This window comes from Styela clava, chromosome 2 (genome assembly GCF_964204865.1).
Source record: "Styela clava chromosome 2, kaStyClav1.hap1.2, whole genome shotgun sequence".
Lineage (NCBI taxonomy): Eukaryota > Metazoa > Chordata > Ascidiacea > Stolidobranchia > Styelidae > Styela > Styela clava.
This window is the reverse complement of record NC_135251.1, coordinates 4,214,191-4,238,820: the sequence shown is the minus strand read 5'-3', so window position 1 is coordinate 4,238,820 and position 24,630 is coordinate 4,214,191. Positions and strand designations below refer to the sequence as shown.

General features: G+C 36.9%; 2 long non-coding RNA genes across 2 annotated transcripts; one reads left to right on the top strand and one right to left on the bottom strand.

The window, feature by feature from the left end:
• The first annotated feature begins 666 nt into the window (after positions 1 to 666).
• Positions 667 to 5,156, top strand: LOC144431823 (uncharacterized). Its single transcript, XR_013480258.1, has 5 exons — positions 667 to 1,240; positions 2,340 to 2,501; positions 3,069 to 3,279; positions 4,098 to 4,262; positions 5,092 to 5,156. It is a non-coding gene; the product is annotated as an uncharacterized LOC144431823 (long non-coding RNA).
• An 18,037-nt stretch (positions 5,157 to 23,193) lies between these two features.
• On the bottom strand, positions 23,194 to 24,070 carry LOC144431815 (uncharacterized). Its single transcript, XR_013480257.1, has 2 exons — positions 23,935 to 24,070; positions 23,194 to 23,649 (listed from the first exon to the last, which is right to left on the bottom strand). It is a non-coding gene; the product is annotated as an uncharacterized LOC144431815 (long non-coding RNA).
• Positions 24,071 to 24,630: the final 560 nt, after the last annotated feature.

The window sequence follows — 24,630 nt, the reverse complement described above, 5'->3', positions numbered from 1 at the left end:
CGTTTGTGGCAGGAGCTGCCATGAAGTGGTAAGAACTGCGACTCCCCGTACCGGTACTAGAATTGTTGAGATACTTAGGATAGGTTGGGCATTTACATATTTATGCCAGGGGAGAGGAAAACCGATATACTGCTCAACCATATGGCGAACCACGGCCTCTCACCCGGTTACCAGTCCATGTCGGATACCGGTTATGGGATTAGTTAGACAATTATTCCGATTGCATGGACTTGAGGGTAGAGGTAACTGACCAGCGGTTATGTGAACCACCCCACAGCGGCGGGGAGTCCAGCAATCTTTTCAAACATGATTATCCTCCACAGAATAATTATGCGAACTTGCGAACCTATTGAAATTGTTTACCGTGCATACTGACCTACCGTAAAACTGGCTAATTTTGGATGCATTGTAATTTCGGATAAAGTTTTCAACCGTTTGTCATATTGTGCTTCTGGCAGTTTCTATAGTGAGTCCTTATATATCTAAATCTGTTATCATATTCAATCGCGCAATTTGGTTTTATTTTTTGATTAAAAAAATCATATTTCATGATAGAACTGATCTTCCGTTTTCGAGCGGCTCTAATCGTGACTTCTACTGATGCTAACTTCTTCAAACTACCGTCTTTCGATAGAGGGCGATAACAATGTATATAGCAAATTAAACTGATCGCGAAATGTCGCAGAATACTTGAGAAAAAATAGAAGTTCAAGTATTTTTTTATTATCAAAATAGCATCTGACGCACACTTTGAATTTGACATCACACTGACGTCATGTTGCGTCATCGTTATAGATTTGACCCCAGACTTTCGGGCGCCGACGAGTTGGCGTGATTTGAAAATAGCAACAATATTTTGTTAGATTGGATCAACATCGACAATTTTTAATTCCTCCATTTGGAACGGCAGCATGGTTCGAAATAGAAAAATTGTGAACAGTCGTAAAATACTGCGTAATTATGAAATATATAACCAGCGAAAAATTGAGTTCCGTTTCATGAATTTAACAGAGGATTACATCAATGTAATATATTTCAAGTTTGACGCGAATCCGACAACAAATGGCTGAGTAATTGATTGAATTATAGTGAAATCATCCGAAGTTAGCCGGTTTAATGGTACTTCTTTTGAGGCAAAATACTGTCTCCACATTCCTTGAAAGATGGACATATGCGAGGATTTGATGCATATAGCAGCTGTGATATCATGGGTGTAAGATCAAGGATTTTGATTCAAAAGGCAAGTTCATAAAAATCGGCACGTGTGCTTTTTCTATTCTACGTGCTTTCTCTGATTAATATGACCATCAATAAAAAACGTTATGCATATTTCTTTGATTAAACCAGAAAAAAGTCAAGAACAGTATAATTTACCAGTAAGATATGAACTTGTTGTGACCCTGCAGGTGGTCACGAGACGCGCAAAAATTCATGGGTCGCAGAGATCTTTTCCAATATTTTGAGACTGGGACCAAGTTGCCGACGACTTTTTTTATTGTAATGTAAATTCATTTCGTTTGAAGCGTCGATCAACTGCAGAGGCAATAATATGATATTCGATGAAAAAAAAAACCTTGAAAAAAATGGTGATTCTACTTTACAGTGCAGATTGAAGAATCACTTTGGTTGAAATTAAAAATTTCAATTAAAAAAGAATCACTGTCACAATTTGGATATATTTGATAATGAATACCTATTGCTAAGTAATAGTGCTATCAAACTGTTGTCTGTATTTTCAACCAGTTACCTATGCGTTATGCGAAAGAATCTGCTGTACACCGCTCCAGAGCTACATGTTGCAGAAACTTCTTTGAGTCCTCGTTTGCAATCCTATATTGGAAACGAAACAGCAGCAGAACTCTAGACTAATTGTGTTTGTACATGATTTGGCATGTACATGTTTTTTATGTGAAATGTTTTGTATGTACATGTTTCATATGTGCCTTTCTTATACATAATGGGTGCCCAGCACTGCATTTCATTATGCAAATATATAAATATTTTATGTTTCAGCCATTACAATTTTTGGCCAGCACATTATTATATATTTTTTCTTCATGTGAAATGTTTTCAAGTGTACCTTTTTTTGTCTAGATTTCTAGAAGCATGTTGAGGGCCCAGAATTGCATTATTTAGCGCAAAAATATGGTATTATTCTCTGTTCCGGTCCTTTCATTTTTTTGCCGGTCCGCGAGTACATTTAATTCATTTTACCGGTCCGACAGGGTAGTAACCACTGATCAACATTACTGACATAGCGGAGTCTAACGCTTGAACTACTAAGCCACTGAGGCCCATTAAAATAAAACTGATCTAAATGAAAATTTTATTTTTCACAGACTCGTCGTGATTTCTTCAAATTTGGAGCAAAGAGTCGTTGCACGCGATCGAGAAAGCGGCGTTTGTGGTTGTTTTGGACGATGAATCCAATGTATTAGACCTTGATGACGGGATAATTTTCTCAAAGTTCGGACGTTGTTGCATGGAAAATGCCATAACAGGTGATTGAATTTTATTTTGAGTTATTTTTTTTTGTGGGGGGGGGGGGGGGGGGAGGTCACGTTCTGAGTTTGCTTGAGGTTTCTCAGGATATATATTATTTTTGGGGGGTTCGGGGGGAGGTCACTCTCTCTCTTCGACTAAGGTTTAGACAAGCTATGATTAAAAGCTATGATGATATTTTTCTACAAAGTATCTCATAACAATTTTTTTCTGTTTTGTTTCTAACCCTAACCTGGTACACACACTATGGAACATTATGTGCGAGTGAATGCCCGGGCTGTGAATTATGCTGGAGTAGAGGCTTAGTTTGGCAAGTTTTCATTGGTATCAGAGTTTGAGCCGTAGCCATATTTCTATTTTTTCAGAGTCATGACAGGCCCCAACTCATCCAGGTTGCAATAAATTAAGTATGCAATGCTGAACTTGGGAGTTCTTAGTCCTAAAATTGTATCTCCTTAAGCGAGACCATGACAGCCTTTTGTCTAAAAAAACTTGCCTGTGAGTATTTATACAGGGCCTTGTTTTTCGTGACTTCTAGAGGCTAATAAAAAATAAATTCTATTCAGATGGTTCGAAGTTATTTGCTACAAAAACGGACGATTTGGAATGAACGCGGAACATTCCTGGGCTGACGCTCCGATCATGAGCCACCTTACGGAAGAAGTCTTGTACGATGAGTTTGCGAACTTTGGATATAATGATTACGGTACCTGCGTCAGAGAATTAACTACGACCCCCCTTTCTCCTCAGCGTTCAAAATGAAACATTCCAGAACCTGTAAGTGTTGCTTTCAGATTAAAAATATTTTGTGTTCGGGAACACTAATTTAATGCCAGGTGGAATCAGTCTTTCAATCTTGGCTATTTGATTGAAAATATTATATGTGGGAACACTAATTTAATGCCAGGTAGAATCAGTCTTTCAATATTGGCTATTTGATTGAAAATATTATATGTGGGAACACTAATTTAATGCAGAGTGGAATATCTCATCCTGACCTAACCTACTGCTCAACTGAAAGTATATTGTGTATGGGAACACTAGATTAATAAAGAGTGGAATCACTTATCACTTGAGCTATTTGATCAGAAATATATATTGTAATTGGGACTGTTTTAATCCAAGGTAGAATCTCGCTCCCATATTAACTATTTGACTAAAATTGTTTTGTTTTGCTTTTGGGAGCCATGATTTCATAATCTCATTTTATGATATTCAGTGGTTCCCAACCTGTTACGGCTCGTAGTCCCCTACCAGAGGCTTTCAGCACTCACGGCCCCTTTCTATCATTCCAGTGGTATTCATAGTGTTATTTTGATTGGTAGTTTCCAAATCCCATTATGATCAAACAATTCATGCTTAACAAAGTGAAAACACCCTGTGAAATAACCTTATCAAGCAATGAAACTAGGAATGAAACTATTTTTTTTGATGTACCAGTAATCATTTTTGCACATAGCATTGTGGCCACCAGAAACTGCTCTGTGGCCTCCAGTTAGGAACTGCTGCGCTATATATTAGCATTTTTTGCTTGGTAGCGCTGATTTTATACAGAGTTGAATCAGTATCCTAACGATTAATTTTCCTTTATACAGTGCATCGACGTCATTTAATCAACTCTAAAGATTGCAAAGCTTTTGTCTGATGACGTAGACCTCCACGTGTTCCCATTTCGTAAATTCGGAAAAGGATTGATCAAAAGTTTCCGAATGTCTCCTGATGCTTTTATCCAATTGTCTCTTCAACTTGCTCATTTCAGGGTAAGAGAAATGAAAAATTTCATTTATTTAACATTTTAGTGGGGCACTTGAAATTTTGAGTTCTTGCATAGTTTCTTGTCATCCGCTTGATAAAGAATGCGGCTATCGCTTAGCCTTACAGTAATAAAGGCACCGGGCAAAAGATTCAACACAGTAACAAGAGTAAAAAATCTATGATTTTTTACCCATGTGAGCCCTTTTAAACACAAGTTGTCATATAAACTCATGGAAACCTGTGTCTTAAGGCCGGCCAGAGCCGCAAGCTGTGACGGTCTATCTTGGCAATTAGAAATTTCAGAACCCCGCTTTCAAAATTCCTGGCTACATCCTTGGCTTTGGTCATTGACTTGAGTATCCATTTATCAATGACTCGCCATCAACTAACTTGCTAATTCTGACTTGACTGTGGACTCGGATGACTAATGAGTCGTATTGGGGATTTTTGCCTAAGACATGTGATTCCCAACGTAAACTCAGTTTTGCGCTTGGTATTGTGCCCTCCCTCCAATCGTTCTTTGGCCCTCATGAGGGCACTGGTTGGAAAATGTGGCCCAAGAGAAATAGACGTAACATGCCAACCGCACTAAAAGGAATGAAATATATTCATAACATTAGCATAAAACAGATCGCCTGCACAACTTATTGCACCCTGTATAAGGTGCTACGTAATGGTTTTAAAGCAAGGGTGTGGTCAGGGAGGGGGGTTTGAGAGTCGCAACCCTCTTTTTTTGAAATGTAGAACAAAACATTTCTCTGTATCATACATAAGTTGCCATACAGACTGCTTTCTCGTATTACTTCCCTTAAAATAAAAATCATTTTATGACAGGACAAAGGTCATTTCAGTTTAACTTACGAAGCCTCGATGACAAGATTGTTCCGAGAAGGGAGGACCGAGACTGTTCGTTCATGCATGACTGAATCTTGCGCTTTCGTTCGGGCCATGGAAGATCCAGAACAAACTGTAAGTTTATTGTTTGACTAAACCAAGCTGTGCTCATTAGAGTGTGACTAGTCAGAATAATGTAATTATAATAAACAGGACTCGATGCTGTTATTTCAAGTTTTATAATCTGTGGCCCCCTTAAAGACTCTCAATGCTTGTGGCCTGCCAGCTCTTCTATGGAAGTACTTGGTTTCGATAATGAAAAATGAACGTAAAAGAGTAAATCTATTACAATGGAAGATGTTCACTCACATTATGTGAGCCTCGCTTAGAATATTGTTACTCATGCTCTCAACAAACATACTCAAAGCCGAAATTAATAAAATTTGGTTTTCTCGTACAGTTCAAAGTCATATTTCAAATGGAACAGACTTTGGGGTCACAATTGGGTCAAAATTTCCCGACTTCACAGCCTATGCACTGTGACCTGTTACTAAAAATTTCTCCACGTTTTTGTCAGGTCGCTGATGATGGCTACGGTGTCTCCTACATCATCTGCCACGAAAACACCATAATGTTTCACATCTCAAGCAAAGTCTCCTCTCACGAGACCGTGAGTGTTCTTTTTATAATAGTTTTTAGGTGACCTTCATTCGCAACTGCTGCTTTGTGAGTAATAAGTATTTTATGAAGGGCACCAACCTGTGAGACAGGGCTGTGCTGTGGCACCTGCGCCCAGCGGGCCAAAATCGGCCCACAAGGAAAAACATTGTGGGCTGCGGAGAAGTTCCAATTTTGAATATTGTGCGGCCCCCGTAACAAATTTTTGATTTGGTATGTGCGAGTGATTCCAATCACTATGCGTTGTAAAGCCTGTATTTGAGTCCAATTTATTATCTATGTCTTTGACGTTACAATGCCCTAACAGTTAGCTTGTCATAAGATCAACAACTAAATTTTTCATGACTGCTACTAGAAAACCTATGTTCAATAAAGGTGCGTTAACCACCTGATCATTAATTTATTATCAACTTGGCTCTCCAGAAGTGTGTGTACCAATATGGCGGCAACGAATTTTGTTTGCCTACTTTACATCAAGTTGTGTGATGAGACTGAAACCTATGGGAAGGGGATGTATTTACTTGGCTAACACAGACAGTACCCAAACTCGTGATAGAACTGAAATAAGGAAAATCGAGATAAAATTATGGCCTAACTCTAACCTGGTGCTGACTCTGGTTACACTTATTTGAATTAATTTACATTCTTATGTTATCTCTTTATCTTATCTTATTAGAACTCATTTCGATTTGCTGATAACATCGAAAAAGCAATGATGGATGTGAAGGACCTCTGCGAATATGCAAAGAAAAAATAATTTGAGAAAAAAACAAAAAAAATTAGGAATTATTATTAGGTTTTAATGCATTGTGTTTTTATAAAATAAGGGGGGAGCACTGGGGGTAAAAAAGTAGGGGATTTTATTTTGATTTTACTTATACTTTTGTGTGAATAAGCGTGTTCTATTTTTTCTGTAATATTCACTGATTGTGTTTTTATCTTAGTGTAAAACGGATTTGGAAACCAAGAAAAAAAAAAATTTTTAAGGGATGGGGGAATTTTTCAGATAAATTTGAATTTGAGTACAATTTTATATAAATAACGATTCAGCATACTTGCATAAATATTTTGACAAATTTGAACAAACCGGCAGTGGCTAGGTATCACTGTAGGCTCTGAACCTTTTTCTGATCCCTTACCCTGCCCCCTCTCCCCCCCTATCTTTTTCGTCGTCTCACTCAGGTGAGAGCTGTATACAGCATATATATCTAGACATGTTTTTCAAGTTTTTTTTAAGAATTTGGGAGCATTTGCCTGTGGTGAGGTCACAACACAGGACTCAGAGAGATTATGACATTTTTTCTCACACCCCCTGTCCCCCCACCATTTCAATGTCCCAGCCAGGAAGGAAAACCGCTCTAGTGGGTGCTATTTGTTGGGTTCCCGTTTTTTTTCCTCCCCCTCCCCTCTTTTTCCAAGATAAACTCCTATGTTGTGCTCCCTCGCTTTTTCATTTTCTGTATATTCAACATATCAACCACTTTGTATTTGCTTTTCTGGAACACCACATAGTCACAAATATTTTTGATAATAACCCCCCCCCCCCCCCCGGCTCATGGATGGGGTTTCTCATATAATTATTATAAAAGACACCGACACAATTCCTTATGACAATCTACTCATTTAAATGTGGTGTTCCCTTTACTTTTATTATATTTGTGATCTTCTTTGATGGACTGTTAGAAATTGAATCGTTTTTGAAGTTTTAATTATGATTCCAGGATTTAACTTTGGAAACCAAATCTGATAATGAGAACTGTAGCCTATATACAGGGGCATAGCCAGCAGGGGGTTCTGAGAGTTGCTCCTTCCTTTTTTAAATGTAAAAAAGGCATATTACTGATTTAAACATAGCAATTTTTTGTAAAATAAAACACTTATGACTCTTGAAGACCTATACCGGACAGACCTAGCAATTACGGTCCAACTTGGCAATAATAAATATCAAGATCTTCACTCTTAAAAATTCCTGGTTACGCTTCTGTTTATACACGCTTCAATTGTCTGTAAAGAAAACTTCTTTGGCTTAATTTTTGAGTTTTTGTCTAAATTATGATTATTACCATTAGAAGTCCGAAACTATAATTAATGAGAGAAATCCAAATTTTGACCACAAAAAACTAAGACTCTGTGTCCCATCTCTACAACTCTGATTTTGTGTTCGAATTTTTGGTGAAACAATATTTTTGTATGATTTATGTGTGATAATTCAAGTATTTATTCGAGTGTATTTTTTTTCGCAGGGTGGTGTATTTTTCTAATTATCATATTTTTTAGGAGCATGTCATTTACATTATCAGAATCTCAGAGTGTGTTCAAGTTTTGCTATTTATATACAAGCCCAGGCGCTCTGGAAGTATTCACACCAAGATGACGCACAACCTGAACAACCTTACCCTGGTACACATACTATGTTCAGGTTGTGCGCCATCTTGGTACGAATACTTTGGGAGCACCAAGTTTACTCTGAATATTCCAATGGATAGTGAAAATAATGCCATAGATTAGGGTGCTCCCGAAGTATGTGCACCAAGATGTATAGGTACCAGGTCAGAGTTCAGGTTGTGCGCCATCTTTGTGCAAATATTTCCGGAGCGCTTAGATTTGAATTTTTGACTCCGGACTCTACTCTAGTAGTCTCTAATTTTTAGTCCGGTGGTTCCCAACCATCAACAGCTCCCTTCCCGAGGCTTTAAGGACTCATTGGCCCCCTGTTTATCATTCCAGTGGTATTTATAGTTTTAAATAACCCCTGGTTGGGAACCGCTGCTCTAGTCTTTGAATACAGCTTTTCAATATCAATAAGAGCAATTCAAACTAAACTCTGCCAGACTCCAATACTGTTAATAAAAGCATGCCAAACTCTAGGGACGCCCTAACGCATGGGTGTGCAACCTGCGGCCCACAAGGAAAAATTGTGTGGTCCACGCAGAATTGACAATTTTGAAAGGTTTACGGCCTGTATCAATCTGGTTTGTGCTAGTAATTCCAATCCTTCCAATCCCTTTGCATTGCATAGCTATATATACATCTATGCTTATGGCTTGCTTGTGCAAAGCGAACTACACATGTCATAATAAATAGCCAAACTTTTTGTGCCTGCGACTACTAGAAAGCTTATGTTAAAAAAGTGCGGCCCGCGGTTTCACCAAGTTATTTGTATCTGGCCCTCCTTTAAAGGTTGCACACCCCTGGTTTAAACTGTTCAATCTCAAAAAGCTCTCCCGTTTATGATCACTAAAGCATGACTGCGCAGAATAATCACATCCTGACAAGCAGGGTAGAATTCTGTAATTTAAAAGCACTTAGATATAGACTTTTATACTGCTGAATTCAGACCCGCCGTTCTCTCTATATACTTAAACTTTTAGCTGTTTTTGTGTGTTTTAAAATTTCTGAATGTAAATTGGACAAATATGAACAATATTTTGCAGGATTATGTTTTTTCTTTGAAATGGAAGGGGTCAAGACATTTTTAACAATAAAGAATGATAAAAAAAAATTGTAATGCCCTAGTACTCGGAGTGTCGAATTGACAATGTTGACATTGCAAGTTTGAAATATTGAGTTTGAAGATCAGATCAGGGTCAGACCCCTCTTCTAAAATGTAAATAAAGCAAATTTTTTTCGTATCACACAGAAATTTTTCATAGCTTAGAACGCTTTTTAGACCCTGAGCCGGTTCTGCTAGCAAGGGTCACCAACCTTTTCGAAGCCGAGAGCTACTTCTTGGGTACAGATTAAGCTGCGGGCTACCAGTTCAATGTAGGCCTACACTTCTAAAAAACTCAGTTGCTCGATTAAGCTTCAATTATTGATATAATTACTGGTATTTAGTGAAGTATAGACACTAATAAACTTTAGGATTCTCCAGGAAATCAAACGCATATCACAACGTTGCAAATAAATTTCTATCAATAACACTTGTATTTCAAAACTGAGTGTTTTTAAATTGATTTTCAACAATCTGCACAAGTCTAAGATAAAATGAACTCAACAGTACTATCAAATGTTGCAGAGTATTATACTCCGACGTGTAACTTGACACTGTAACTCTGAGCGAGTCTTGCAGATTTTCATCAGTGAGGCGTGTTCCATGTTTGTTCCTGGTGGAGTGAGTCGCGGCGCTACGGCCCATCGTGTTAGGCGTTAGGTTCGCAGGTTAGAATCCCATGCGGGGATAGTTATGTACGAAAGAATTGCTGGACTCCTCGCCGCCGTAGGGTGGTTCACGTAACCGCTGGTCGGTTGAGGCTTCCTTCGCCATCAAGTTCATGCTTCCGGAAACAAATAACTAACTAATCCCATACCCGACATCGAATGGTGACCGGCGAGAAGCCGTGGTTTGTCATATGGTTAAGCCGTCCTATCGGCTATCTTCTCCCCCTGGATAAATATGTAAATCTCCTCCTATCCTGAGTTTATGTCAAAAATGTTGATTCGAAAGGATAGGTTGAAATAAACGATGGTCTCGTAAAATAGGATTGCTGTATGATTTGACTCGCGAGCTTTTTCTGTCCATACTGTGCTGACCAGTGGGTAGTTAGCGCGGAAGATTACGTGACAAGATGTGAAATATTTCTCCTCTTTGCCGTCGCTAAAATCGCCCCACTAATGAGTCACACGCAGGCTGTTTTCATGGTGGTAAAAATATATCCACCTCCCATTCATCGTGGAAATGATGGATTTTTCTTTGGAATCAATAATTGTATACTGCTCCGCTCCGCTAACCAACGGACAAGAAAAAACACAGGTTCGTGGAAAGTGATCTCAGCGTGATGTCATAATTGGAAGAGTGTTAATTGACCCGTCACATCACTGAGGTCAAATAAAAATAAGGTTGATGGTTACAATAATTAATATAGTGTCATTTCTAGTTCCCATATAAGTGTGATTTATAGTAAAATAGCAGGAAAAAATTTAATTGATGTAGCTTACTTATAAGAGACGTTATTAAGCTTAGTATGGAACAGACCTGCGGGCGACTCATATGGTCTTCGCTGGCGACTTGGTGCCCACGGGCAACGCGTTGGTGATCATTGTGCTAGCTGTTATGGTCTAACTTGGCAATTACAAAGTTCAGAATCCCCGTCGAAATTTCCTGGCTACACTCCTGTCTCTGATCACCAATGCCGACCTAACATGTCTTCTTATAGCAATGGTAGCTTTTTTTTCATCAGAAGAGCTTTCGAATCCGTTCTGACATATGACTGTTTTCTTCCAAGAGAGTTATTTGATGAAACACGTTTCTTACTGTATGTGAAATCTCAGCTACTTATTTGAAACGTTAGTGGACATAACGATCGTTTTGATATTATGTTGTTGTCATCATTAAAAAATCGCTTTTCTCTTCGAATATTCGAGTTTCTGATATTCCACATGCATGATCTTTTATTTCTATTTGAGTGGTTTCTTTGTGAGGGTTGTAGAAGGTATAATTTAACTCCCGTACCTATTACTGTAATTAGGCGACCAGTCGACACATATTGGATTCTCCCCTTTATTTTAATTTGCTGTGGTATTCCATGATTTGTCTTGTGTGTAAAATGTTATCCTAGGTTAAGGTTCTGCTGTGAAGTTAACGTGAAGGCCAACATACAAATGGCTAGTGTGGTTTGAGAGTTCTATAATGGTTTGGGAAGACTATTTACCCTGTGTGCTGTGTCCCAACCAGAATTCAACTCAGGTCTTTCAACTTGCGTTTCAAAGATAAATGACTAATGATCAATATTTACTCAAAATAATCATTTCTTCTCAACAAAAGTGTAGGGTAGTGACTAGTGAGTGTTATTTCCTAATATGTAACCCTTGAATATTCTACTCGCAGATTTTTCTTTTCAGGTCGTTTCGTGATGATCAATTCAATGGCTAGCTTATTGAATATAAATGGTGTCTACATCAACAAAATTTGCAGGCTGATTGCTCATCTATGATAAATTTGAATTGACATCATGTGCATCACAATAATTAAATGAAGAAATGATCCTGTGAAATAATTCTAATTCCTTTATCCTTGAAGAAGTCAATATCTAAGAAAGAAACATAATCCTTTTTACCACTTTGGTAACCAACATATTCCTATTCCCCATCGTCCTACCTTAATTAAATATAAATATTTATACTGTTACTTGTACCTTTAAATACTATTACAATCTGGATTATAATTTGGCAATAATAGGCTCTAGTTTGGGGAATGAAGTGGTCTAGCCCATGGCTTCCCAAACTTTTGAGCTCGCGGCCCCTATTAATAATGCTAAACAGTTAGAAATATGCATTTTTGATATCTTATTGACACAGTTAACTCTCAACTATCAGTAGGCCTACTCAAAAACAAATTCACATTTACCCACAATAACGTTAGAATACCCGTAAACGCGGGGCGAGGACATGACACTGGCGGGTCGCCGAATCAAAGAAAAAATCACTACACAACACACTTGCGGTTTTTTAACTATCACACGAGAACTCAATTGCAGCTGCTTCTGAGACTAGAGGGAAACCAAATCCGATTAAATGAGTCGTTGATGGCGTAATCTGTGACGTTTTATCTGCACTTCATCCAAGTGGTAAATTGTGCGTTACTCGCAGAACTACGATTACGACAGTCGTTGTTGCGCAATAAGCGCGTCTCACAACAAAGAATTTAATTGTAACGTATAGTGGACGATTGCATCGTAAAGTGTATCTTCGACGTAACTACACGACACATCATAATATGTTAAATCGAAATTTTTTCATTAAAATAAAGAAGGTGAAAAGAGCCGCATGCAGCTCGCAAGCTACGGGTTGTCCACTCCTGGTAAAGTGAATGAACGAGTATCTGCGACGTAGAAGAAGAATACACGACGAATCATAATATGTTTAATCGAAAATGATAAATCGTAATTTGTAACCTATTTTTTCATTAAAATGAAGAAGGTAAAAAGAGCCACATGAAAGCGGTTCAAGAACTGCGGGTTGGTCACTCCTGATGTAGGACAACTTTTCCACATATTCCACAAGCATAAAGTTATTCTTTGGTATGAATTTGTAAGTGACTTTTCAAGTTACTCAATGTAGAACAACTTTTCCCACATATTTCACAAACATAAGGTTTCTCTTCGGTATACGTTTGTATGTGACTTTTAAAGTTACTTAATGTAAAACAACTTTTATCGGATATTTCACAAACATAAAGTTCTGCCTTGGTATTTATTCGTATGTGACTTTTCAAGTTACTTAATGTAGAACAGGCCTGCCCAACCTTTTTCGTTGCGGGCTGCCAACGTAATACCAGCTAGGTTCTAATTTCGGTTTAGGTAATTTACATAATACATAAAAGGCAAGTTTATTAACATAAAATCAATTGAGTTAATTATTGATTTATGGTTACTGTGTAAGTAAGACTGGCAAATTATTCGAATATCAAGTCGAATATTAGAATACTCGCAAACGCGGGGCGTGGACATGACACTGGCGGGCCGCCGAATCAAAGAAACAATCACTACACAACACACTAGCGGTTTTTTAACTACCACACGAGAACACACACATCACGTCAAAATTGAGTGTTATATTTGCGTTATAGTGTTTTCATTCATTCACTTTCAGTAGCCATGATACTGCCTAAATGTTTAAATGAGCATACTGTGCACCAATGTCGTGGGAATATCAAGTTTATGTGGGGCCGTTTCATGAAATTTAAATCACCAATACAAGTATTTAATTAGGTAGCAGTACAAAGATTTTGGAAGAATAGCCTATATATGCTGATTTGACTAATATGTAGCAATGTCAGTAAGTCAATTTTATCAGAATTATTGACGAATATGCAGTGACGACATTTCCGAAATTTTATTTAACGCGAAAATACCTTAAACAAAAAAGGACAACAAGTCCTGGGACTAGTACCAAAGATATTGTTGACTTTTTACTTTAGGTTGGCGATAAAGACGATCAAAGCCGACACGGAAGAAAGCAATCAGAATGAAATGTCCACCAGGGTGCAAGACTTGACACATATGTAATAATAAGAACCGGCATTTGAATGTAGATAGATGGCAGGAATAATCACACCAAAATCACGAAACATACTTCGCATATATATTGATGACATAAAACAAAGTGAAAATTTTGAAAGTCTGCTTTTAAACTTTATAGGGCGGGCCGCAAAAAACAGTCAGCCGGGCCACATGCGGCCCGCGGGTTGGGCAGCCTTGATGTAGAACAACTTTTTCCGCATATTTCACAAGCATAAGGTTCTTCTTCGATATATATTGGTGTGTGTCTTTTCAAAAAATTATGTATAACAACTTTTCCCATATATTTATATCACAAGCATAAGGTTTCTCTTCGGTATATATTTGTATGTGACTTTTTCCACATATTCCACAAGCACAAATTTACTTTCCGGTATGGATTTGTATGTTACTTTGCTAGTTACACAATGTAGAATAACTTTCTCCACATATTCCACAAGCTTCGGTATGGATTTCTGTGTGACTTTTCGAGTTACTTGATGTAAAAAAATCTTTCCACATATTTTACAACCATAAAGTTTTTTTCTGTATTGATTTGTAAATAACTTTAAGTTACTCAATGTAGAACAATTTTTTACACATATTCCATAAGCATTAGGTTTCACTTCGTTATGGATTTGTATACAAATTTTTAAATTACTTAAATGTAGAACAACTTTTCCGAAATATTCAACAAACATAAGGTTTCTCTCTTTAAATGGATTTGTATGTGAATTTAGAGTTACTTAATGTAGAACAACTTTTCCCACATATTTCACAAGCATACGATTTCTCGCTGATATGGACTTGTATGCGACTTTTCAAGTTACCGTACTTAATGTAGAACAGGATTTTCCACATATTTCACAAACTTAAGATTTCTTTCTGGTATGATTTTCAATTTGACTTTTCAAGTTATTCAATGTAGAACAACTTTTCCCACATATTCCACAAGCATAAGCTTTCTTTCCGGTATGGATTTGAATGTGCCTTTTCAAGTTACCTAAACTAGAACAACTTTTCCCACATATTCCACAAGCATAGGGTTTCTTTCCAGTATAGATTTGTATGTGACATTTCAAGTTACTTAATTTAGAACAACATTTTACACATATTTTACAAGCATGAGGTTTCTCTCCGGTACGGATATCATGTATGTGACTTTTCAAGTTACTCAATGAATATTTCACAAGAATGAGGGTTCTCTACGGTAGGAATTTGTATGTGGATTTTCAAGTCACTTAATATAGAACAACTTATCCAACATGTTGCACAGCTTCTCTCTGGAACTTTTCCCAAATATTGCACATAAGGTTCTTTTCCGGTATGGATTTGTATGTGACCTTTCGACTTATCTAATGTAGAATAACTTTTCCCACATATTGCACAAGTATAAAATTTCTCTCCTGTGTGGATTTGTACGTGAATTTTTAATTTACTCGATGTAGAACAACTTTTTCTACATATTCAACAAACATAGGTTTCTCTCTTCGATATGGATTTGTATTTGAATTTAAAGTTACTTCATGTAGAACAACGTTTCCCACAAGCATAAAGTTTCTTTCCGGTAAGGATTGGTATGTGATTTTTTTAAGTTACTTAGGGTAGAACAACTTTTTCCACATATTCCACAAGCATGGGGTTTCTTTCCGGTATGGATTTGTATGAGACTTTTCGACATACTTAATGTAGAACAACTTTTTCCACATATTCCACAAGCATGGGGTTTCTTTCTGGTATGGATTTGTATGAGACTTTTAAATTTACTCAAGTTAAAGAACAATTATCCCACAAATTTAACAATCGTAAGGTTTCTCTCCAGTTATGTGGCTTTTCAAGTTACTCAATGTAAAGAATGATCTTTTTTCACAATCATGAAGCTTCCTTGCAGCAAGGATTTTCATGTGACTTTTCGAATTAGCTTATGTAGGAAAACTTTTCCCTCATATATTATATTTGTTAGGGTTACATTTCGCACATCTGTGTCTTAGGTCAGTAAGGTCTTGAACATGTATCCCGTTTCTGTTTTACTGTTTATATATTATGCAGATACTGTTACATTTTTGAGGCAAATAAACATACATACATACATTGCACAAGATTTCTCTCCAGTATGGCTTTGTGTGTGGTTTATCAAGTTACTCAATGTATAACAACTTTTCCCACATATTCCACAAATATAAGGTTTCTTTTCAATATAAATTTGTAGGTGACTTCTCCATGTACCGGTACCTAATGTAGAACAACTTTTCCCACATATTCCACAAGCATAAGGTTTCTCTTCGGTAAAGATTAGTATGTGACTTTCAAATTACTCAATGTAGAACAAATTTTCCACATATTCCACAAACATAAGGTTTCTCTTCAATATAAATTTGTATGTGACCTGTTGAGTTACCTTTTGTAGAACAACTTTCTCCACATATTTCACAAGCATATGATTTCGCTTCGGTATGGATTTGTATGCGACTTTTCGAGTTACTTAATGTAGAACACCTTCTCCGACATATTGCACAAGCGTGAGGTTCCTCTCCTGTAGCCCGTACACGTCGAGTAAGGGAGTATTTGGCCAGTAAGATGGGCCAAAGCGCTTCGACATCTCATAGGTCAACATTTACTTTGTTCATATCTTGGACTTTCATATTTATCCTGGGGAAAAACTGATATGACAACTTGGCCATATAGTTAATCACGGCCTCTGGTCTTGTTACCAATGTATGTCAGGTACGAGGTTGATGGCCAGTCATTTTATTTCAGATGCATGCACTTGATGGTTGAAGGATGGGATTTACATATTTATCCCAGGGGAGATGAAAGCTGATAAGACAACTTTTTCATATTCTGATCCACGGTTTCTCGTCCGCTTACCAGTCCATGATGGGTATGAGAATAGTGAGCCAGTTATTTGTACAGTGCGCATGGACCTGTGGCATCTGAAAAGTAAACACTTTTTCACACACTTTTTTTTATTCATATCCTGGATTTTAATATTTATTCTGGGGAACAGATAACTTGACAATCAAGTTGTCATAACTTACTAATGTTTTATTAGATATCCGAACCTTGGGTGTCACCGCTTTATAACCAGCTTTGGCTCAGTGACTTCCCCTTCTCAATATTATTCGTTTAAACATTGTATATTATTTTTTTTACTGGATGGATAAAATGGACTTGACTATGAACATATGGCGAATCCATGTCAGGTATGGGAATTGTCAACCGGTTTTTGGTTTTAAATGCTGAATAGAGTAGTTTTGGTTGAACGTGGAATAATACTTGGGAATTGACTACAACTAGGCTTACCATACGTCCCGCTTTTTAGCGTCTTGTCCCGGCGTCCCGACAAGTCAGCCGAATGTCCCGCTTCGGCGTTCAGCCATTCAGCTTAATACACGTACATGTTTCCTGATAACATTGTTAGCTAACGTATTGCATGTAATACCAATACTAATTAGTCAAAATTTGAATTATCGGTACGAATTATTTGTAATTCGTTAACGTCAATTCGCTCCTATGTTTCGAACTGAACCCGATATTTGGACAGAGAATATGCGAATGAACTCTCGATGAAAATATGGTCAATGAAGACAACCGTGATGGCTTCAAATGTAGGCCTATGTAATAAAATTGGAAACTGTATAGTTACAAAATAACAGCTACGGGGGCGTTGTCTTTGGAGGCGTCCCGCTTTGAAGCCACAAAAATATGGTAACCCTAACTATAACAAGATGAAATTGATGCAAAAGTTCAAAGGTTGGGCATCAAAGTTTCTCATGCTGCTTCATTAATTGCCTTCCATGGTAGAACCTGTAACCGAACAGCGATTGCATTAACCACTCTACAGTATAATTACGTTTCATTCAACCATTCTCAGATTATGTAGTTGTGATTACAACAAGTTCATACTCATAAGTTATCAATGCGACAGAAGGACAGCTGTGCGCGCTGTTGTTCTCAGTGGGCAAAAGTTTCCCAGATATACATTAGGTGGCAATATAGAACAGCAAAATTCATTAACGCGGCCTTTGAACTCTTCGCCATTGATCACCTAAACACTTTTGTGGACACGTAAGTGGACCTATGGATCGTTTAAATATTATGTTGTTGTTCTTGATGTTCTTGATCTTGATGTTCTTTGTCACAGAAGAAAAACGCTTTTCTCTTTGATTACTTGACCAATTGCTTTGAAATTTTCAGTGTTTAAAGATTAAATTTTTAAACTACAAGGATATTAATTTTATTTATTTCAAATATACCGGTGAGCATCATGGGATTCGTTTTTTTGTGCCATGACGTCATCCGAATTTGCCACCATGTGGCGCTACGTGTCCATTCATTTTAGCATACCTCTCTTGTTTAAAATTGTACCATATACTTGGAATTTCTTATGCATTGCATTAAAAAATTTAATGTTGACCAATAACAAGTGTTAATGTTGGTTAACAAGTCAATAAGTAAACATGACCCCAGATAACTCAGCTTGTTCCACACTTGTACCACGTGTTCGACTAGTTTCCATTATATCGTTATTGGACGTTTCAAGTTACTTATTGTAGAACAAATTTTCCCACCTATTCCACAAACAAAAGGTTTCTTTCCGAGACGGATTACTATGTGACTTTTCAAATTACTCCCTTTAGAACAACTTTTCCCACATATTGCACAAGCATAAGGTTTCCTCACTTGTACGAGTACGTGTACATGTTTTTTCAAGAGACTTACGTGGAACAACTTTTCCCACATGTTTCACAAACATAAATGCATTTGTATGTGATTTTTAAGATTAATGTAGATAAATCTCTCCACATATTTCACAACCATAAGTTTTTTTTTCTGTATTGATTTTTATGCGACTTTGGGTTACTCTATGTAGGACAAGTTTTTCCACATATTTCACAATCATGATGTTTCTCTCCAGTATGAATTTGTATGTGACTTTTCAAGTTACTCAATGTAGAACAACTTATTCAAGCATAAGCATAAAGTTTTTTTCCGTTAAGGATTTGTATGTGACATTTCAAGTTACTTAATTTAGAACAACTTCCCCACATATTTCTCAAGCAGTTTTCGAGCATAAGGTTTCTCTTCGGTTTGGATTAGTATGTGACTTTCAAATAACTTAATGTAGAACAACTTTTTACACATATTCCACAAACATAAGGTTTCTCTTCAATATAAATTTGTATGTGACCTGTTGAGTTACCTTATGTAGAACAACTTTCCCCATATATTTCACAAGCATATGGTTTCCCTTCGGTATGGATTTGTATGCGAGTTTTCGAGTTACTTAATGTGGAACAACTTTTCTCACATATTCCACAAACATAACGTTTCTCTTAGATATAGATTTGTATGTGACCTTTCTGTAGAACAACTTTTCCCACCTATTTCACAAACAAAAGGTTTCTCTTCGAGATGGATTTGTATGTGACTTTTTTAAATTACTTCATTTAGAACAACTTTGCCACATATTGCACAAGCATAAGGTTTCCTCCTTGTACGTGTACGTGTTTTTTCAAATGACTTAACGTGGAACAACTTTTCCCACATGTTTCACAAACATGAGGGTTTCTCTTTCCGATATGCATTTGTATGTGAATTTTCGAGTTACTCAATGTAGAACAACTGTTCCGACGTATTGAACAAGCGTAAGGTTTCTCTCCTGTAGCCCGTACACGTCGAGTAAAGGAATATTTGGCCAGTTAGATGGGCCAAAGCGCTTTGACATCTCATAGGTCAACATTTACATTTTTTCATATCTTGGACTTTCATATTTATCCTGGGGAAAAACTAATATAACTTGGCCATATGGCTAACCACAGCCTCTGGTCTTGTTACCTATGTATGTCAGGTACGAGGTTGATCGCCAGCCATTTTATTTCAGATGCATGCACTTGATGGTTAAAGGATGGGGTTTACATATTTATCACAGGGGAGATGAAAGCTGATAAGACAACTTTTTCATATGCTGATCCACGGTGTCTTGTCCGCTTACCAGTCCATCATGGGTATGAGTATAGTGAGCCAGTTATTTGTACAAAGCGCATGGACCTGTGGCATCTGATAGGTCAACACTTTTTCACACACTTTTTTTCATTCATATCTTGGACTTCAATATTTATCCTGGGGAAGAGACAACTTGACAATCAAGTTGCCATAACTTACTAATGTTTAATTAGATATCCGAACCTTGGGTGTCGCCGCTTTATAACCAGCTTTGGCTCCGCGACTTCCCTTCCACAATGAAACGTGTATTCAATATTATTCGTTTAAACATTGTATATTTTTTTTTACTGGATGGATAAAATAAACTTGACTATGAACATATGGCGAATCCATGTCAGGTATGGGAATTGTCAACCGGTTATTGGTTTTAAATGCAGAATAGAGTAGATTTGGTTGAACGTGGAATATTACTTGGGAATTACGGGGATTGACTATAACAAGATGAAATTGATGCAAAAGTTCAAAGGTCGGGGATCAAAGTTTCTCATGCTGCTTCATTAATTGCCTTCCATAGAGGAACCTGTAACCAAACAGCGGTTACATTAACCAATCTACAGTATAATCACGTTTCATTCAACCATTCTCAGATTATGTAGTTAGATAGATAGATAGATAGTTTATTTCGAAAACTCCATAACAAACCTAAATTTAAAATGGAGAATTCTGGAGGGCAAGCAAAACCTACAAAAAAGTTTAAAACATGAAGTATCTCATGTGCCTGCCCACCAGCACGCACACAAAAACACAAGCCCAATTAAATGAGGCTTGGGCCAAACTTAAAAAACAAAATACACGAAAGTAATAAACTTTCGGGCTGTTGTACTCTCTTTCAACAATTACGTTGATAATGACCAATACCTACAACCTCATGCAAAGATAATGTGGGGAGTGGAATGTAATAAATTTGCGACGATAGTCATACTCATGAAGCCATGAAAGCTTTAGGAAAAACCAAGCCATGAAAAACTACACTGATTGCTAGATTAGGCATTGCGGAAAAGGTGATAAGTGGTTTAATATACAAACAAACGCAAAACCATGGCGGCAAATTCGGTGTGCGGACACTCATAAAAGCAATTATTAGGAAAAACACTAATCACACGTGAGCAGGTCTGTAGCCTAATTGATACATTGACGTGGCCAACATTGTTAAAACAGTACCGGTATACACACAGAGAGAACAAGTCAAAAATATGCCACTAAATGAATGTTTAAAAATGTTACACTGTAAGTTACACTGCAAACTATTTTACACATATATAGTTGAATACTCAGTATTCAAGCGGAATTTCTAGAAATAGCAGTATATCATACTCTTTGTCACAAAATAAAATATCTGAATCAATCCCTGTTGTATTCATCTTTCGATTCTGTTATGATGTCCGTATGTTGCCTTTATGCTGCCATGTAATTTCATATTTCGGCCTCTACTTGTTGATATTCCTTAAGTGCTGGTTCATTGTTGTCAATCTAATCTTTCTGCGCCGTTCAAAAATGCGACCGCACCTGACGACTGCCAAACACAAACTTTAAATCCAATCTTTTATCCATAAACTTCTTTAATTCCGGTGGATGGGCCTTGATCATGTTGATATCACGAGATACAAATCTAATAGTAAATACCGAAACACACAGCGCGTAGCATTCTCAGTCCAACAGCCGTTGTGATTACAACAAGTTCATACTCATAGGTTATCAATGCGACAGAAGGGCAGATGTGCGCGCTGTTTTTTTTTTTTTTTTTATTATTATTATTAATAAAAACATCACTTTTTATCCACACGATAACACAATTGCACTTAAAGGCAAAAATTTCCCAGATATACACTAGGTGGCAATATAGAACAGCAAAATTCACTAACGCGGCCTTTGAACTCTTCGCCATTGACTACATAAACATTTTTGAACACGTGTGTGGACCTATGGATCATTTAAATATTATGTTGTTGTTCTTGATGTTCTCTGTCACAGAAAAAAAACGCTTTTGTCTTTGATTACTTGATCAATTGCTTTGAAATTTTTAGTGCTAGGCCGCGAGCCGAGGCCCTGAAAAACGCCTAGAAAGTGAGTTTCGTAGCGCACATCAGGTAACTACCTGAAAATGATTTTAAAATGTTCCTTAAAAATTTAGTAACAAATATTGCCTTGTTCCCACTTCCAAAAGTTGCACGTTTTACGGAAAAGACGCTTTTACCACAAGAAATATGTGCTACGATCTGTCCTATATTCTCTACATTTTCGGCATGGAACAATGACTTCTGCATGACGTAACAATTGAATTAAACCAGCTGTTAGCGAGCGGATGAATATTAGTTATTACTGCTCGACCTTGCGCTGAGTTGGGCAGGCTTTCCATAGCCCTGTTTAGTTATTATTAGTTAAGTTATGCTAAGACGTTGTTGAAAAATGTATAAGTAAGTTATTAAACACTTGTAGATCCTTACCACGGATATGGGCCGTGAGACGAAGCCATGAAAACGCCCAGAAAATGAGTTTCGTAGCGCACATCTGGTACCGTAACTAAATAAATTCTTCAGTTTTGTGTGAAAACGAACATAATGAACGCATTACAGCTTGTTCCACAATCCTGGTGCGAAATTGAATATAAGAGGTTCCCGGAAATTCAATAACCATAAGTTCACAACACATACATAAGAACTATGCAATTCGAGAGCCCTACAGCACACTAACACAAATGTATTCCTGTAATGTTTTGCCTGACCAAAATCGGACTTCCTCAGTCAATCATAATTTATTAGGTAGATTATGAAAAATATGGCAAACATGTAACCAACAACAAAAAATACTTTAATTGTGTGACAGGAGTTGGGAGTGAGCTCGAAAGCAGCGACACCAACAACGCTGATTCACATTTGCGAATAAATTTTATGTAATAACCACAAGCAGTTTACAACAAGAACAGCATAAAAAGCTACATCCATTTTATAGAGGCTATCAAACGTATTTATTTTTAAGCAATGAAGTCACAAATTAACATCGTGAGCACGAAAACACAAATAAATCAGTTATTTCTCACTTAGAAATTTACAGCAAAAGTCAAGAAAATTAAATGAATGTACAATATGTACATAAAATAGTGAACAGAAATATTACAATTTACAATTAATCTTTTTTTAGTTTATGTGGTTATGTATTTGAACAAAGGCAATAATATTTCTAGAAACAGGACTACGACACTAACAAATGTCCGAAAAACAACAAATAAATGATACTTATTAAATCAAATGTAATATCTAATTCACTTTCTTCTGAATTGTTTTCGAAATCCACTATCTCAAAAATCGACTTTTCCTCTATAAGTGTACTGTGATTTTTGCAGTCAATACAAAAACAAAAATCTGTGCAATTTAAGTTGATTTTGGCACACTTTCATAAATTATTTTGACTATTTTTCTTACACTTGCAGTTTGCCAACTCAAGAACTGATTTGAGGGCCACATGCTTCTTCAGTGAATCATTGTTGTGTGGAGAGTATAATCCTTATGTTTGACAGTGTTAAATAGACGTGCCCTGGTATCATTTACATTCTTCATATCCTCTTCAAATTCCTCAGCTTTATTTATTAATGCCTCGTTAACCTCAAAAGATCTTCATAGTCGAGGGAAAAAAATGAATTGAAAATCTCAATGAAGTCTCCAACATGAATTTGATGGGCAGTTCCAATTGCAGAAAAGTGCTGAAGTATTTCAATATGAATAGCCCATCTAAGCTGTTTGCAACTATTATGATTCTCATATACCTTTAAGCTTCAAGACTTCTTGTTTAATCCATTTTATAGCACTGATAGCAGCAGGGATCAGAGCCTGCGTTAGGTCGGATTGGTGGAACATTGCCGTTTTCTTTTGTAGTACAGTATCTAAAATGAGGAAGAAAATAATATTTGGAGCAGCATGAGTTTAAAAATACCCCTAAACACTAACTAATACCTTGAATACATAATGCATTTTATCTGATGTACTAAATGAGCGTATATTTGCTCATTGCATGTACTACAGTCCAGCAGTGTTTGCATACCATTACTAGACTATATCTACACTAAATTTTGATATATCACAGTCTGAAATGTCCTATGACAGTATGAGTATGGACTATAGACTATATTTTAAAACATCAACTGTTTGTCTACAACTTGATTTCTCACCTCTCAATCGTTTCCAATGCTACCTTTCTTTCCACTCCGGCATAACTTATCATTGCTTCCCAGGTTCTTGTCGACTCTATGAATTTAGATTTAGACCAACCGACATTAGTGAAATTGAATAATTCACACAATCGTGCATTACAGAAACAGCCATTCATTTATATTTCCAAATATGCTGTGGCCTATATAGTAGTATAAGTCTGCTGAATAGTCAAGAAGAGTCATTAAATTAATCATAAACATTTCATGCAAGCCAGAAAATATCGTTGTTTGTGACATATTATTCTAGGTCTAGCCTTCCTTGGAGTTACGGTACCGCTCCGTACCTATTTAACAACGTCTTATGAGCTAGTGCTCAACTAATATTGCTATTTGTGGTAAGGATATACAAGTGTTTAATATCTTACCCATACTTTTCAACACCTCCTTAGAATAACTGAACTAATATTACCGGTAACTGAAAAAAACTATGGAAAGCCAGGAAAGGCTACTCAACGCAAAAGCGAGCAGTTGTAGTACATCTGATATTCATCCGACCACTGGGGATCCACCTACAGCTGACTAACTTGACTGTTACGTCGTGCAGAAGTCTGCGTTCATTGGCCCATGATACCGGAAAAGCAGAGAAAATAGGACAGATGGTAACACATATTTATTGTAGTAAAAGCGTCTTTTCTGTAAAACGTGCAACTTTTG